Source organism: Orbicella faveolata, unplaced genomic scaffold, assembly GCF_042242905.1.
Source record: "Orbicella faveolata isolate gen_17 unplaced genomic scaffold, um_ofav_v1 contig_14, whole genome shotgun sequence".
In the NCBI taxonomy this organism is placed as follows: Eukaryota; Metazoa; Cnidaria; class Anthozoa; order Scleractinia; family Merulinidae; genus Orbicella; species Orbicella faveolata.
In genome coordinates, this window is record NW_028301541.1 from 265,001 (window position 1) to 281,723 (window position 16,723).

Consider the following 16,723-nt stretch of genomic DNA (forward strand, 5'->3'; position numbering starts at 1 on the left):
GGGGGGGGGGGGGCTTGCTATGAAGGGTTTGAAAATTGTTTGGGTGGGAGGTAGGTTGGTGCAGGTCGACGTCATCGAAGCTTAAAGTGCTTATGAAGTAACAAGTAATTCCTGCTTATTTGAAAGGCTTTTCAAAGTAAAGAAGAATGGTGTTTTCCTTTTTGGAATATCTTTTTTCGTTTAAGAGATATTTACGTTTTTGTACGGAAAGTGATGACATCATAGGTGGTTCCACTAAAACAGCACAACACTCGCTCGAGAATAACTCTAGAAATATTAAAGCAGTGTTCTTTACATTTGGAGCCTTTTGAAAACGCTCCGATTCTAGTGTGGATAGGTGAAAACGGAGGCTTTTGAAAATGGCGCCGAGAAAAGTGTCATATACTGTCGTTTCCATTGGCGTTTTCGGGCGTTTTTTAGTGTGGACGATAGGCGAAAACGTATCAAAAAGTATGCGGTTTGATATATGAAAACTAATCAGTGTGGACAGGTGAAAACAAAACAACTGAAAAACGCAAGTGTGGTCGAAAATATTTTGCTTTGTTTTCGTCAGGGCGAAAACAGGTACTTTTAAAAACGCATTAGTGTTGTCTGGGCCTCAGTCAAACCTTAGGTACAAATGTAGGTAACTTGTTATTTTGTTGAGGCAATGTACTCGCTTGTATATTTTGTAAGGACTAACTAAATTGCCTGCTTTTCCTAAAACTACTACTTACAAGAAGTTGATTTACATTGCCTCATTAGGGTATTCTCTCCCTGTCCCCCTAAAGTCTTCACATTTCTTGGTTAGACCTTTCCTTTTCTTCCAGCTTTTTAAATTGAATTTGCTTAATAAGTTGAAGTGGATTTTTTGTAAATCGGAATGGAAAACTGTGTCATTTGAATGATTAATGAAACAAAATGCTTTACTAGTTGCAAATTTTATGATGTGCCTATTGGTTGCACTTTTTACAGAGGAAAAACATTTCCAGTTTTCGTCTTCAACTGCAGTTTTCTTGGAATCAATCTTGAGTTTTAGGAGGAACATATGTCGATATAATTCAGACGTGCACCTTCCGGGCCTGTTTACAGGGAGGGAAGGTTACCCTAGCAAGCGGGTTAACCCTAGTTGGAGGGTAGAGGATGGCCCGGGTTTTATAAGCAAAATTTTACAGTGACTCTACAACCCAGGACAACTTAATGCGCGGTTAGACTCAAAGGTAGAAAGTTAACCCGGGTTGGCGGGTTAACTCTACCTGGAGTGTGACCCAGGTAATCCTAGACTACGAGTAGTCCCTCTTTCGCTTAGTCCGTCGTGCGTGACGCGAAAGAAATCCGGGAGAAAGAAATGGCCGCGCGAAATCCTGGCTACTTGAAGAGTAGAGTAGAACAATTTTATTCAGGATATCTCCCGGGGTTATTGACAACAGGCGATAATAAGAGGACGTCAAGATAAGATATCACACACCAAAAAAAACACTCGGCCGTGAAAGGGCCCGTGGGGGGGGGGGTACTTTGGGATTTTCTGGGTGGGGATGTGCCGCTGGGACCCTGGAAGGCTTAGCCTATACCAGAGCTAGTTCAGCTGAATTTTGCTACCTTATACTATAGTTAATTCCCTAAATCCCCCCATCTATCGACACTGTTGAGGCTGATTTGCGTGAATTTAAACTTGCCGAGTTGATTTTTTTTATATTTTTGAGTGGCAATTCCTGGTTTCCTTAGTCTAGATAAAATCTTCAACCAACTAGTCAGTTTTGTGAAAAATTATACCCTATTCTAGACCCAAACGCTCTGATTTATATACCCTATCGTAGAGTAAACTGCTTGAAAACCATACCCTTCACAGCGGCACATACCTATATAGCCCATATATGGCACTACCCCCCCCCCCCCCCCCACCGGGTGAAAGGGCAAACTCTTGGGCTTAGACGGTAGTCCCTCTTTTCGCGCGCTCCCAGGATTTCGCGCGGTCATTTTTTCGCGTCACGTAAAACGGACTAAGCGAAAGAAGGACTACTCGTAGTCTAGGGTAACCCTAGCTGCCTTGTAAACACGACGCAGAAAAAAAAAAAAAGAGGAAATGTGTGAGTGCTAGGGTAAGCCGCTTGTTAGGGTAAGCCTCGCTCCTTGTATAAACTTTTCCCGTCACGAACTGTGGTCAACACCCAATCACCGCCCGTTTTTAAGCGATGACGTAATCGCTTTATGCTGGCAGGCATACATTCCTTTGGATAGTGATTTTGCATAGTTTGTCGCGCTTATGTCCGTGCGCTTAGGTCGCGCACTTTTTATCCCCCTGTGGAAGCGGAATGCACTCTAGGAGTTCCTTTGCTGCTTTCCTTTGCCGTTTGTAGGTTCAGCGGAGTGGTTTTAATTGGAGCTTTTAAAAGAAGATTTAAGGGTGGATCTTGGTTTAAACAGTATCGGATAAATTTGCGTTCACGGGCAAACTCATAATAAGAACATATCCTCCATACATACAAGTCTAGATAGACAAGTAAGTCGCACAGGCGATAGGTGAAGGCTTTGCGGCTTTCCTTTGCTGTTCGTAGGATCAGCAGACTGCTTTTAATCGATATGAAAAGTATACAGTTAAAACAACAAATTAATTTCCAGTGAGATAATTAGTGTTGCCAAATATCTCTAAAGATAATAAGGTGTCGATTTCAGAGAGAGTAACATTCCTTTGCGGGTTTCCTTTGCGGCTGTTTGTAGGATCAGCGGAGTGTTTTTAATTTCAGCTTTTAAACGAAGATTTGGGGTTTGATTTTGGTTTATACAGTGTCGGATAAATTTGCGCTCACTGGCAAACTCGTAATAAGAACATACCGTCCATACATACAAATTTAGATAAACAAGCAAGTCGCACACGCGATAGCTGAAGGGTCTACATAAAATTTACGGATTGGTAGCGCAGTTGTACTTTTGCCAGACTTGAAGTGAATTGAATGAGCATTGCATGAGCACTGAAATATACAGTTTACAGTAGTGATAATGATGTCAGGGTACGATTCATTTGCAGTTTTCAGTTTTTTATGAAGTTTTGGAAATGTGCTGTTTTATGTTTTCTGTCAACGAAAGAGTAGTTGTGATTAAACAATCAATAATCGTTTTGCCAGGGTAATGACAATACGAATGTTCATTGATGACAAGTATATGGTTAACAACAAATTAATTTTCTGTGAGGTAATTAGCGTTGCCAAATATCTTTAAAGATAATAAGATGTCGATTTCAGAGAGAGAAATTTGTACTTTGCGGCTTTCCTTTGCTGTTTGTAGGATCAGCGGAGTGCTTTTAATTTCAGCTTTTAGACGAAGATTTGGGGGTAGATTTTGGTTTATACAGTGTCGGATAAATTTGCGCTCACGGGCAAACTCATAATAACATATCTTCGATACATACAATTTTAGATAGACAAGCGGGTCGCACACGCGATATGACAAGTCAAGAGAAAATGATTTTCTCTTGGACAAGTATATGGTTAAAACAACAAATTAATTTCCGGTGAGGTAATTAGCTTTGCCAGATATCTTTAAAGATAATAAGGTGTTGATTTCAGAGAGAGGAACTTTTCAGCGGAGTGATTTTTATTTGGGTTGGTACATTTCGGTGACCCCTAGCACATGGACTAACAAGATGGACCTGGTACATGAACTACTTGAATGAACCACCAATGGACTACCCTAAATGTAAACCCCTAAAATTTCTGACCCAAAAGTTTAAGAATCAGTTTGTCTGCTCATGTTCCAATCTTCTAGGAACAATTTTTAAACGTCATCGCTTCTGCATGCATTGCGTGCCGTTTATTTGAGCTAAGACAGTTGGGTACACTTACATGACGGGTTTTGCAAGATCAAGTATTTTCGCTTCGAAATATGTGGAGCTCCTAGAACGAATTTAAACGATTTTAAACATCCTGAAGATTGTTTTGGGGAAGAAAACAATTCCAAAGGTATTGTAAGTAATTGAGATAGCAATTTCTTGAATTACCTTGAAATTTGAAGCGAGAATTGTAGCACGGGTTCGCGATATGAACACGTTGTTCATACGTGACTAAAGACTCTTCGGATCGCCACTTGTATGCTTTGAATCTTGCTTATTTATTGAATTATGTGTACTAGGACATCTTACGAAACGTAGAGCGCAATAACGTTGGATAAAAGCCTCGTTTTGCAGCGTTTCGTCGGCGGTCAGTGTAAAACGAACACAGTGGCAGACTGCAGACTACGGACTGTGACCACGGACTGCGGACCGCGGACTGCGGACTGCAGACGGGGGGAAAATGCAGACTGAGGGTAAAATGGTCTAAAATGCAGACTGCATAAGCTCTACAGACTGTAGACTTAATCGTGTTTTAACTTAATCATGTTACCTTTTCTATCATTGAGAGTTAGCTGTAAACCGGCTAACTGGAGTGCAGACTTTCACTGTGATAATAGCCTGAATAATTCTGACAGCACTTGAATGGCACTCTGCATTCTGCATTTTACCCCTGGTCTTCAGTCTGCAGTCTGTGTTTTTCACTGACCAGTATCATTGAGGCTAACTTGATTATAACTTGCATACATGGCAGTTAACTGTTTTGGTAGCATGAGTGACCCGAAGAAAAAAAAAAAACGAAAAAAAAACAAACTACCGTTTTGAACCTATTTCCAGCAAATTTGGCAGGCTGAAATCTGAGAAAATTACCCTATTTCTGGCCATCATTTTTCAGCTCTTTTCGTCATATCCCCCCTTGGGAGGGTTTTGTAAAGTTAGCGAATTAGCATGCAAGCCACCGTAATGGTGATTGCTGTCAGCGAAATGTTTATTTGCTAAAAAAATTGCAGCCAAATCTTTCGGAGATGGAAGTCAGAACATTTGTAAGGATACAGAAAGTAATTTGGGACCAGTTGCTGGCTTGTAAGGCTGAAATTATCCAGAAGTAAGGTTTTTTTAACTTGAACGTAACAAAGGCCACGCGGTGAATAAATTATTGGCTCTTCTCACTCCTGTCTCGTTCTGTTTTTTTGTTTCGTTCTCTTTTGGAGCCCGCTGAGGTCATTTTTTCGTCTAAATAACCTGAGAAAAGTTCGAAAAAGATGTTTCTCTTCAGTTTTCAGCTCTCGGGCAATAATCCTGGATTTTTTTTACTGAAACATCGGTTCCTGTTATGTTAGTGTGTTTTGGTGGTTATGGCGACCATCGCTTCCTTTGTCGACTCAAGCAATGAAGCAAGGTTACAAAAAAAATCTAATAATATTTAGTTCTGGTTTTGTTTGATTTTGTTGAAATTTTAATATGATGAAGCTGGATTGTTAAGGAATAGATTTTACTGCTGCCGATATGAGGTAGCTATTAACGCTAAAGTGATATATCGCTTCGAAGTCAGGGTTTTGAAGAGATTTTTTTGCAAAGCGTGAGTTCGGCGTGACTTTGTAATCTCAGAATTTTGTTGACCCTGAAGAAACAAGGTTTGGCACGTAAACATTACAGATTGCATAATTCAAAGTTGGCCGAGTGGAGGTCTGCATCTGATCTCTGACAAAAAAATAATAATAATAAACCACAGGTAGAACATGAACTGCGCTTGGCCCATGGCAGCGCGGTTAATTAGCATGTGACCACAGTACATTCCTGTGCAAGGATTTCTGTGTAAACATTCTTTATGTTCCTATTGTAAAATTTCTGTGAAGGGTGGTTCAGACAACTTGTGGGTTAATCAATTTTGGCTACAAAAGACAGGTATAAAACTGACAATGAATTGACAACGTTTGGTGCTATTGATTTTGTTATTACAAGTGCTGTACAAGTGCAGATTCAAGACTCTTTATTATTTATTTATTCTATGGGGACCCAGGGATGTAAAACTTGGAGACTCCAGCATTTGTAGCTACATGTATTCGTGACAGGCTGTTTTGAGCATGTTTATTAATTTTTGTTAGTGTCCAAGCCATTGGCTCACTCAACTCACCTGCATTTAAATCAAATTTGACAACAAACGACAGGCTTAAAACGTTGAAGTGATGGGTTTCAGTCATGCAGAAACAGACAAAAGAGATGGTGGTGAACTCTCAATTCAGTCAAGCTCATCCCATTGATGTGATGATCGCAATCTGGCTCGATCACTGAATTCAACATTACAGCCAATTTCAGTGCAGTGTATAGACCCGGGTTTTGAAACATGACTCACCCATCATGATTCGACTGTGAGGCTACCACAGCTCTGCTAATTTCGTAAATGATAAGATATCAAGTAAAAAGACTATTTCTGACAAAATTTAAGGGTAAAACCTTGGTAGCATTCATTTAAGATAAGTCACGACTTTCAGCTTTTAGCAGCAAAATAGGTCCACGGTTTAACTCATGCATCACGTCTCGCACTCAACAGGTAAACCTCAAAGACAATTTTAAAATAGCGCTAAGATTCAGCAGTATTTTAACTGAATTCATCAGAAGAGACTAAACACTAACACATGTGAGATGACAGAAATTGTCGCTTGCAATAATTTATTTTCAGGCTCTCATTATTGCTGATGAGTGCAAAATTACATTTCTGGACAGGAAGGAGTAACATGTTCTCTATTTTGTTTGTGTTAAAACTTGAAAGAAGAGAAAATTGAACAATTCAGGTATGGGGTAAAATACCCAATTGTGCATATGTTTTCTGGACATTGTAGTGTCATTTATTGTCATAGTTTGGCGAGTTGAAGTTGAATCACAATGAGCACTGAAAAATGTGAATGACAAAATTAAACTGACATGTTATTGTCATGCTGCCGGAGTGACACAAATTTAATCTACGCTTGGCAATAACTAATATTTATGATTCTGAAAAAATCCAAAAATATATACATTGAAGGAAAATATCATTTGCCATTGAAAAAATACTAGCAGCTTGTATTTCTCTAATGTTGCTACTTTACTAATTTTTTTTTTGTGCCAGTCACAGGCTAACTTTGTTGTGGCCCTACTTTTCTGCTATCTTCTGGTGTAAACGGTATTCCAAAATTCCAGCCATGCTGCTAACACACCATTGTCTCCTATCAGGCCTGTTAATGACAGAATGCAAGCTTCAGCGAGCTTTTGCTCACAAAATATATTTTGTCAGCGGCTGTATGACATCGGCAACAGCAAGAAATACCAGTTCTGCCTCTGAACCTTGAATTGCCCTTTTCCAAGTGCTCAAGATTCTTCTGGTAGAAAACAATTCGTAGGGACCTCTTTTGCTTTGTCGTCCTTTATTTTTACATAAAGCAGGCTCTGCCTCCTGCTTATCATGGAAGAGTTCCCCTGTCCATTTCCATGTTCTCGCAACTATCCTCCTTTTTCCACATCACATGCAGGTGCTTCTTGTCAGAATCACGAGATTATGGTTGAATCATGACGGGCGAATCATGTTTCAAAAGTTTGGGTCTATACACTGCAATGAAACTGGCTGTAATTCATATTGGAGTTCCCTCTCGCAGGTTTACATGAGGCTACACTGTGTCTTAATCCTGGACTGGGAATGGGGTGAAGTGATCAGGGTAGAAGATTTACTCCCCTCTGTCATGCAGTGTGTTTTTGGCAACATGTTTTTTTTGGAGAGACTCCAGAAATTGTCTGGTTTTTCTAAAACTGTTATTCATAAGAGGTTGATTTATGCAAGTGAATAATGAAATATCATTATTTTATTTGAACTGCAGAAAAATATACGAAGACATGATTGATCATTGTAGTTATACACACAACAGTTGTGAAGTTAAAGCCTGAAAAAAAATTCAGGCCTGAATGGGATTCAAACCCATGAGCTCTGCGATACCGGTGCAGTGCTCTACCAACTGAGCTATCAAGCCAACTGGGAGCTGGTCACATAGTTATAGTTAGTTGTTAGTTATAGCTCAGTTGGTAGAGCACTTCACCAGTATCGCAGAGGTCATTGGTTTGAATCCCATCCAGGCCTGATTTTTTTTCGGGCTTTAATTTTACAACTGCTTAAGTTGTGTGTATAACTGCAATGATCAATCATGTCTTCATAGGTTGATTTATGTATTGTCATTGGAGTATTCCTGCCCTTTCTTCCTGAAGTCTTTGCATGTTTAAAGGAGACCTTTGCATTTTCTCCAGAATTGTTAATTTGAATTTGCTTAAGTTGGAATGGATTTCTATGTAAAGCAGAATGAAAAGCAGTGTCATTTGAATTATTAATTTGAATTAAACTGATTTCTTTGATTGATGCAAATTTCGTGCTGTGCATATTGAGAGAAGTAGCTCAATTCTCTTTATATATATCATGGTTTCATTTTCACAAATGAGCAGCTTCAAATAATGTATTAGTGTCCCTAACATTTTACCTTTGAGCTGTGTGTTTAATTTTAACGAGTGTTTCAGAAACCTTTCTGCATACACATGCAAAGAGCTCGTATGTTGAGCCTCTGTTTGGAAGACTACCTCTGGTACTAGTGGATATTGCTCTTTATGTCAAATCTCAAATCTTAAATTATATGAAAATTAAAGCCTGAGGAATATTGTATAGATTGCCTAAAGTTTGTGAACAGTCTGTGAACTTGTTTGATGAATATAAGAATGCCACATGGTGAAACTGCCAAAAAATAACAACCTCAGCAGGATTCATATGAAGATGACAAGTTTTTTCAACAGATATCGCGAATTCATTTAATTCAGAAAAACATTGATTTACTAACAACAAAGTTTATTGAGATTCTGCTGGATGCATTGTCTATACCATGAAATTTTTATGCAACAACTTACTGTAGAAAGCTGTAGTATGTACTTAGAACAAATAGTGCTCCAGCCATTGCCTGTAGCTGCTTTCACCTCTTGTAGAATATCTACAGCAATTGAGGTAAAGATAGATAGATCAAAGCTTAAGGCAACATACCAACTTTAAAGACCAGAGTTGTTAAACCATTTACTTACTTTCTGTTCAGGTTCACTTCCCTCTTTACAGGAGATAAACTCTATATTTGGTTTACAATTTTTTCTGTCAAATTCTAAAACTTTGAATGTTGGTCTTTAACGGTCAAATGAACCAAAATTTAGACATTTTTTTCATTTGAGTTCAATGTGTTAATTAAGTATAAAATAAACATATTCTGAAGTTTCAAACGAATTGGATGAAAAATTGTGGAGATATTGGAATGTTAAAATCACTGTTTTTTATCCTTCACAATTGTAGAACGGTTGGGAAAATTGTGACCCTCCATATGAAAACACGTCTTATGAAACATGGTAATTTGGGTGAAACCGGGATTTAAAAGGGTTTCCAAAGAGTTTCTAAAGAGTTTCCAAAGGGTTTCCAAAGGGTTTCAAAGGGTTTCCAAAGGGTTTCAAACTACTGAAACTGGGTTTCTAAAGGGTTTCCAAAGGGTTTCTAAAGAGTTTCCAAAGGGTTTCAAACTACTGAAACCAGGTTTCTAAAGGGTTTCCAAAGGGCTTTTAAAAGTGTTAGCAATGGTTTTCAAAAGAGTTACCAAAGGGTTTTTTATTGTTTTTAAGAGTGCCTGCCTGTAAAAATCAGACAAATTCTTAATTTGCAGCAAGGGTCGAAAATCCGATTTCGCTCATATTCTTATGGTACATAGGCTAGGGCATGACAAAAACTACTGGATAGTTTTTTTGGCAAAATATCCTTTTAATTCAAAGAAATATGAAAATTACTAAATTCTGTTAAAATCATCATTTGTTGCACCATTTATTAAGGTTACTTCAAACCTTCACAGGGCTATATTGGTCGATTTTTTTTGGTCAAGAAAATTAATCTCCGTGAAGCACAAGTGTGCATACTGTGAATGCTAGGGGTTCTGTTATTTCATTGGCTTGTGGCTTTCAAGTTGACAGATTCCTCTGTGAAGGCGTGATACGTTTATAAATCTTTAGAAGGCGAAAACTCGCACTTGTTTTCCGAGAGAATCCCTTCTCTTTAAATCAATTAATAGGGTATGCAGATTTGACAGTTTTCCATGAAATTTGGTCAGAACATTCAGTGTAGATATGGAACAAAAGCGTGTCGGCGAATTCTTTTATTTTAGATACTTTCCTCGTGGCGACCTTTAACAAAGCAGGTTATGCAATTTTTTTGATAGTTGAACTTGACAGATCTATAAAAAGATAACCAATAGAAATAAAAGAAAATGCTGACACGTTTTTGGAGATTGAGGCTTTGTGATTAACACTGCACACTTATTCTGCATGAATGATCGCATTTGATACCCGATTAATTCGCTGGAACGTCAGTCAGTCATTTTGGAGTTGACGGCTTCTGCCGCCTTTGGAAAGCAAAATCCAAAACAAAACATAATTTTATCGAATTCTACATTTTATAACCTTTCTGTTGATATATAGTTTGTGGGGGTTTCCAAAAACAGCGCGCATATGAATTTTTTTCTGGAGGACTCCCGCAAAGATTTGAAGTAACCTTAAGCAAGTCTGAGAGCCTCGCATGCAAAACCACATCATTCTTCCGTCTTTAAAACACCCTAATATTTTTGTGCAATGCTTAAATGTGTACTGGGTTGATTTTAGGGAATGCTGCGTTGTCTTTTTGGAGCAAAATAATTAAATTTCAAAGACATGTATTTCATTCATTTAAGAGTACTTCGTGAATGTAATTAATTTTCACCATGTGCGAAACCTTCAAATGGATTAAGCTTCAGGTGGTTGATTCACAGAAGGATGGTCTACAGATTCCTGTAAAAATTTCTTTGGGCAAATGATTGTGAGGGACGCGAGAGCTTTTCAAACTATGTTAAAAATGCAAATGTTTGACCTTCCGTCATCAAATTTCAGTTTACGAGTTAGACGTATATTTTAGCACGTGCCTCATGACTTGACCTATATTAAGTTGAAATAGGCACAGAGCTGATAATTTCATAATGTTCTGATCTGACCTTATTTGCTGTAAAAGGCAGGTCCAAACAGTGATTTGACATGTTTCTCTCACTATTCGTCGCATATAAAGCAGAAGTTTGCTTTTGTTTACACAATGTCCGGTGTACATCGCCTACTGTCAACCTATTATTGGTTGAATACCAGGAATCTGTGACCATCTTTTGGCGCATATGATCACCACTGCATCTAAGTCAAAAACGGCTAAGTCATTTGCAGATAGTTGCTTGCTTTGCACTGCACCATCCTGCGCCAAAATATTTCGTTTGATCGCTTGCTGACCATTGCTGGTAAGAGTGTCGTAGCCCAATCTTACAGCCGGTATTTGTTCGAAGGGAGTGAAGAACATTAGGTCAAGTGCTGGTCGTGAGTAGAATTTCCTTGTTTTATCAATTTTAGGTGTTCTTGGCCTAGCTAACTATTAGAACTCTCTCTGATTCACTAGCGAATCGCAGTAAAGACATAGTGAGGTAATTTGGGTGAAATCGCAGAGGTCTCAACATGTCTAAATTAGCGCTGCAAGTCAAATGATCAAATTATCCTTAAATTTAGCTTTATTTGGCTCGTTCAGCTCATTTGCAGTGACTTCAACGGCTTCTACAATCATTTTATGGCTTCTTTTAAGAGAAAGCGCTCTCAGTACGACATGGCTATATTTATGTACAGTAATTCTGACTGATTTTTCAAAAACATATCCACTATTTTTGTGTGGTCATGACACGGTTTTCATAAATTTAGTCATATACTGGTATACAATAGCCTCTGTTTGCAGCGAAAATATTCTTGCAAGCGTATTTGTCAGCAGACATTATCTTTTCTGAGAAGCAAACAGTTTTCCTTGAGCTTTGAGGAACAGATAATGTTCAAGGACAAATATCCGAGCATATTTTCACACCAAATGGGGGATATTTTGTTTATTATCCTTCAAATGCTTTTCGCAGCATGTGCAGTTTCGAAAGTTGGGAAATATCAATAGAAGATTCCCCAGTTTTAGCTGAGGATTATTCAGTCAAGCAATGCATTTAGACCAATCGCGAACGAGCGAAAACATCTGATGGATTATAAATTAATACAGGATAAAGTAAGGAAGCAGTATTCTGCCATAAATTTCTGACTTAAAATGTTTAACAACTTGTCTAACTTCTCACATGTAGCAATTCAACTCCCAGATAGTCTAAATTAAATGCGATTTTGAGATGGCAATATGGCAACATATTTGCGGCTAATTGGGAGAAATACACAACACTACGTTTGATTAAAATACAAACTCCTAGTACGCATGAACAATTGCCATGGATACCAGCCCACAATGTTGTTTTTCTGTTAGCCGGCGAGTTCAATATTTCAACTTTTAAGCTGTAGATTCCTCTCAGGAACTAAAGAAATTCATTCAGTGTAACTAAGTGAAGTTTTCCAAAGTATCGAGCAAAGAAAAAGCGGAAGAATTACACAAATTCATCTTTATTCAAACTCAAACTTTTCAAAAAGCAGTTTCGCCATCTCGCATGAGCTAGCTTGTGCAGTAACTCACAAACCGACTACTTTGAATAATTGAAAAGCCTACATAAGGATCCCTGTTACATTAAATAGCTTGTAGAGATGACTTAGTGTGCAGCAAAAGTTGTCTGAACTGTGCTAATGGCAATAAGTGAAAGATTAGTGGAAAGCCATTGCTGTAAAATTCTGAACAGGTCCTGAAATTTAAAACTTACGTAAGGAACCCATTTCAGTGCTGCATTGTTATGGCAAATTTTCAACCAATCATGCGCCATTAAAGTGAGACCGCAATACCTAATTCTATAAGGACCAAATAGAGTTAAACTAAGCATAAGACCACAAGTATGGATTGCGGACCTATTTTGGGGGTTCCTATCAGTGGCACATGAAGCCTTTATTTAATGATGAAATTGTCATATCTTAAGAACTGTACTTTAAGGGATGCCATAACTAGTTAAGTTAATTATGAGAGTTTGATTGCTTCAAAATTATGTACCAAGAGTAGTTCAGATTTTTGGGATTGCCTATCAGCTGAATTTAAAATGATTTTCAGCCTGGGGAGGTAATTAAAAAACTTAAAGATTGTTTTACATTCAGATTTTTTATCCTGAAAAATTATATTAATATCTTGAAAGTAGCCAGCATGCGCAAGACCAGTACAACAGTCCTGGATGGCAGTATGGCCTCTGTGGCAACACTGTATCTACTAAGAATGGAAGAGATAGCCCACACACAATTACATAGAGATTTGTTCTTTCTTGTGAACACCATCAAAATGATATACAATGTAACATAAGAGCTCAAGCTGAGAATTTGAAATGTGCAGTTTATTTAGGACTCATGAGCAAGTCCGTGCAAATTCCCTTCCCTTGCTTAATGGTTGTAGATTAAAGAAAATGACCAACAACAGTACGGAAGTGATTGTGTGCTATTGTATCAAATACGCCATTTTATCAATGGTAAAGTTGAGGAGAAAACTGCTGGTGATGGGCCAAGCTTAGCTACAATGTTTGAAGATGACAGACATGGTGAAGATGATATTAATTTTAAATTTAAATTTATTTAAATGTTTTTATTTATTTTAAATTTACTCAAATTCTATTGTGCAGATGATCAAAATAAAATAAAGAATTAAATATATTTAGAAGTATAAAAAAGGAGATTAATTAATTAAGCCAGTTTATACAGAATTCTAGATTCCTTATTTTAAATAAACTACTTGAGATAAGATATAAAATACATAGAATACTAATATAGACAAAATCGCAACAACAATAAGTGATCAGAAAACTATAAAAATTTCTCCTTATTTTAGTTAAATTTACTAATGTAAAACTAAGTGACTTTCTCACTAAATGATGACAATTGATCAATTGTCCTAATAGCTACAGGCAGGCCGTTCCATAAATCCACAATGCGATTAAAAAATGAGAATTTAAAGACTTTGGTTCTAAAACAACCCATGGCAAGCATGGCTTTTAAAAGAATGAATATATATAATATGTTATTTGCCAACTGCGATATGGCGTATTTATATTAACAACAACAACAACAATAATAATAATAATACCGTGCCAAGTTTGAGGTTGTACTACAAAAATAATTTCTATCAGTTACTGCGAATCACTTAAATTCAGACTTTTCTACTGTAAATTGAGTAGCAGAAAGCAAGGAAATTTGTCAAGTGTATTCCACAGATATTCCCTTAAATACAGCAATGATCATAGAGATAAACTTGACTGCAATTGACTTTTTTTGCTTCAAATTGAGCAGCGAGAGAAATACAGGATTACATGCCATTGCAGCGTGAAGCTACAAACAACCAAACAAACTCTCACAACTTGAAAACACTCAATTGAATTTACTTACAATGACTTTCCTTGCCATTTAATAGTGAGTAGAGATAAACTTGCTTTGGTTAATCGTTGATGGAAGTGTAAAAAGGGTAAAGGTTGACAATTACAGTTAGTTAACTCACGAAAATTGACCAACATGACAATTTCACCCATGCTGTTTCCCATCATTATGGTGACCGTGGTCAGAGATAGGAAAATCTGGACTGTGCTAACAACCAATTTTTTACCACACCCTTTTCGAAAAAAATAAAACAATTTAAAAGTTGGCTTACTTTACTGGTAATTTGTATTCACAGCTATCCAGTGGATAAGTGATTTATCCTGTGGATAGCATTATCCACCTTTCGAACAACCTGGGCCTGGTTAGACAATGTAATTTGTATGGGACGTTTGCTTATATAAGGGGATCCTGGCTGATGTCACTGTTTGCATTGTGGCTTATTAGCATACCAGCTGGCATACAAAGAAGGCATCGTGTTAGATATGAATTGACTCCAAGCAGTTGAAGAGCTAGTGAAAATTTGTTAATTGTGAAGTTAATGGTGCTTTGACCTTTCAATATTCAGAACTGATTCTTTGATAGTTCCATCAGAAACTGAATCATTTATGCTTATGAGGCAAATAAAATTTGTGGAAAAAAGGATTTCCCCATACTAGCCAAAGAATAGTTATCTGAAAAACACACAATCACAACTTAACTGTTTTTCTTTTTTCAAAACTATTTGCTTTATAGTAAACTCATTCTGCAAGTGATGAGATCAGCCACCAAAGATGGGACTGGATTGGACAACTACTTCCTAGTAAGGAAAAAGAAGTGGAAGTTGCACGGACACCCAAAAAGATAAAAGAGCAAAGCAAGATTTGACACAGATGCTGGAAAACAAAAGTTTCAAATTAAGTTCAGTGTCAAGCAATTACATGCATCACCACATCTCCTCCCAGACCAAAATGACACCAAGGACACTTACTGGTACAAAACCAAGCAGGGGAAAATCTGTGGCAAGGTGCATGGTTCCACTTTGTACGAACTTTGTTCTTCTCAACTACAAAGTTATGAAATGATTTGTTCACTAGAGACCTATGTCCTTGATGTGGTTGGAGGTTCCCGCGAGGGGAAGCCTACCTCTTCGGAGGGCGCTGGTGTCAGGGGTGAGTTATGACGAATGCTCTGGCTCACATTGTAAAAACCCTGCACCAGTGTGAGTCCAACTTTACCCTTCGGGGTAAAGGGTATAGCTCGAGTCAACTCCTTCGGGAGGGTATATGGACAACGAAAGAGCGATGACGACGGGTCTGACCTCCCCATACCGAGCATTTGTTTTTCGTGGACTTGTCATTTCATGTTGTGTTGAAAGAACAAATGATTGGTCCAGCCAAATTATATTCCAACCAGATTTCCATGAATGCAGTGATGAAAGCCTCTACAACATCTTAGCAGTTAGCAGCCTTCAAACCACTATAACCCAGCCATGATCAAGTCATAAGTGATGTTTAGGTCACATACATCTGTGCGAACGAAGAACACCATCAATCTAGCCCAACAAGATAGCATCATTGGCAGGAATCCTCGAAAGAGTTATGCAGGAAAGAATGAAGCCGCTTGGCAAGGATTTACATCTTATGCAAGCCCAGCAAGCTCTGCCATTTCTGATTATCCCCCCAATAAGGCTTGTTGAAAGCTAGCTGTAGGACAGAATTGTATCAAGATTATCAGTGACAAGTCAAAAAAATATGTTGCAGAGTTGATGTGGTACTTTCCTGCTGTTTGAAATTCAATTACGTCCAGGACATTGCTATTTCCAAGGAAAACACGGCTACCAAGGGAGTGAAGGTCGAACACTGATCGTGAGTAGAATTTCCTTGTCTTATCAATTTTAGCTGTTCTCAGCCTAACTAACTATTAGAATTGTCTGTGATTCACTAGCGTGGAAGAAATTTATTTGCTTGGCTTCCTGTTGATAATTGACGTAACAAAAACATGTTGAGTGTTCATTTAGTAATAATTAAGGCCTACTTTCTGTGGGGTTTGCTCGATACTCGAAGCAGGAAGCTCTTGTTCAGCTCATTTTGATATCTGTACATTTGTGTTGATTTAGACTCGGGTTTCATGTGGAAAGCTGTCCTGATTAAATAATATTGTACAATTCGTGATTCAATGAAAAAATGGTAAATTTAGTCTTCCTGGCCTCAAAAGTAACGCAGGAGAGTTATTTCCTTTTATTTGAGCCAGAATAAGCCTTGTAGAAAGCTAGCTCTAGGACAGAATTGTAACAAGATTATCAGTGTCAAGTCAAATTCTATGGGGCTTCTTTAAGGACAAAATAACGAACATCCATACATTAATGTTTTGTTAAATTAATTATTGTTGTGTGAGATAATACAAATTTTAAAATAGCATAAATCAATTTCGTATGGGATACATCGATTTTGAATGTCATACATTGATGTTGTGCAGCAAACATCACTTTCCTAAATCATGCATGACCGTGTACAACTAAAAGATGATCGATAAGCCTAA

At 37.8% G+C, this 16,723-nt stretch overlaps 1 long non-coding RNA gene across 3 annotated transcripts in view; it reads left to right on the plus strand.

The window, feature by feature from the left end:
- Positions 1-3,797: 3,797 nt before the first annotated feature.
- The window catches only part of LOC110062730 (uncharacterized), a 35,335-nt gene continuing 22,409 nt past the window's right edge, over positions 3,798-16,723 (plus strand). For all 3 annotated transcript variants that reach the window (XR_016206291.1, XR_016206292.1, XR_002298148.2), the window contains exons 1-2: positions 3,798-3,935; positions 14,939-16,050. This is a non-coding gene — a long non-coding RNA (uncharacterized LOC110062730). The remainder of the gene's footprint in view (positions 3,936-14,938; positions 16,051-16,723) is intronic.